This window comes from Electrophorus electricus, unplaced genomic scaffold (assembly GCF_041902795.1).
Source record: "Electrophorus electricus isolate QZ-2024a unplaced genomic scaffold, ASM4190279v1 Scaffold74, whole genome shotgun sequence".
NCBI lineage: Eukaryota > Metazoa > Chordata > Actinopteri > Gymnotiformes > Gymnotidae > Electrophorus > Electrophorus electricus.
In genome coordinates this window covers 411718-413539 of record NW_027658791.1, presented here as the reverse complement: position 1 = coordinate 413539, position 1822 = coordinate 411718, and positions in this window count along the sequence as shown.

Below are 1822 nucleotides of genomic sequence, written 5' to 3'. Positions count from 1 at the left end.
ATCCCTCACCCATGTCTTGCTCAGGTGTCAATATGTCACAGAACTAAATTAGTGTTCTATTATTTTCTTAGTTTGTACAAGAAGTACAAATATGTAGCTATCTAACATTTATAATGTGTATTGTTTCTTATTTTGTTAACATTAAAATGTAAAACCAAGTGAAAACATTTAAATGTAAAAACAGGTTTGACACTGCTTTGGATCTAGTGAAAATACTAGAAGCTGTCAAAACCATGACCTGAGCAGTTTGCATTTAACACATAGAGAGAGAGACAGAGACGATGTACGACAACAACCAAAGGTATTCAGATCTTAAGGGAATCCTTTCACTTAGTCTTCAATTATGCACTCCATAGATGTCATGAGGGACAGCCTCACAAGAAAGGAGGCCTGGTGCATGGCATGCAGTGGTGCCTATCATGCGAACACAGAGAGAGACAGAGACAAGGTAGCAGACAACAACCAAACGTGTTCAACTGCTGTCAGGTCTTTCTCAGTAAACTTCAGAGAATGAAGTACAGGGCAAGCACTTGAACATGCACATGTTCTTCCCTGGATACAGACACTTTGCCTCAAAGACAGTTGCCTCACAGGTTTGTTCCAAAATGACTTCCCTTGTCCCTTATTCCCTTATGCAACAGGAATTGAAAAGAAAGGTGTGAGCAAGTATACCCTCCACTGACAAGCTCCTGTTGTTTAAGTGTGAATGGATTCTGTGACTTGAACAAGTCTGCTCCTTCTCTCATCCAATATAGAAATTGCTCACCGAACTACAATGAGTGAACAAGGTCTAATGAACTTGCTGTGAGAATGATCTCAGTAATTAACTCAAAAAGGATAGGCTCAGAAGTGATTTTTTTTTTTTTTAAGTAGGAGGATTTTGATATTTCAAGCTTGCCAGCAGAACTAGCTAGCCTAACCTGGGATGACAGCCAATGCACAGCATCACAGCTGGGGGAAACGGATGTGAAATGTCAGTTTAATCGGCAAGGCTCAAGGCAACAGGGTCCTGTCCCTTGACTTAGGTTGATCTAGAGGTATTTCAAGAAACTTCTCAAGCGCACTTTAGTGGCAAAGAACAATATTTTCACTTGAACAGGGACCACAGATTAAAAGTCTGATGCTCTACTGACTGAGCTATTCAGGAGAGAAGCAATATCAGAAACATTACAAGTGCAATGTACATGTATGCAAAGAAAATTCATGTGTATCGCATTAAGATGTCAATCTGCCTATGGAACATAACACCTCTTACGAGGCTCGATTTTTGCTCTCAAGCTGCGATGGTTTTGTCATGTTGTCTAAGAGAAGAGGCTTTGGTCGGTGGAGTGAGTCTTTGATAACTAAGATTGTAACTAAGATTGAAACTGCTCACCGCACTACATCGAGTACACAAGGTGTAATGAACTTGCTATGAGAATGATCTCAGTAAGTAACTCAAAAAGGATAGGCTCATCATGATGCATTAGCTAACAATCGGCACTCATACACAAGTGTGAATGTTCAACATTCATTCAAGCATCTCGAGGTCACAGTCTGTAGTGTGTACAAAAGGAATCTAAAGGAAAGGTTTGAGCAAGTGCATCCTCCACTGATAAGAGATATAACTTTAGACTCCAATTGTAACATTAGAAAAAAAGATGTACATACAGTCCATTTGTTTAAAATGTTCTTTGATGTGAAGCTCATATTATTTTGCCCCCACTTACGCAGAACTTGATTGTTGGAAGAATACAACAGGGGAACTTTCAGTTGTACTTCACATGACTGACACTGTGTAGACTTTAACTAATGTACAGTTGTGTAGCTTTAGAGTTGTGTA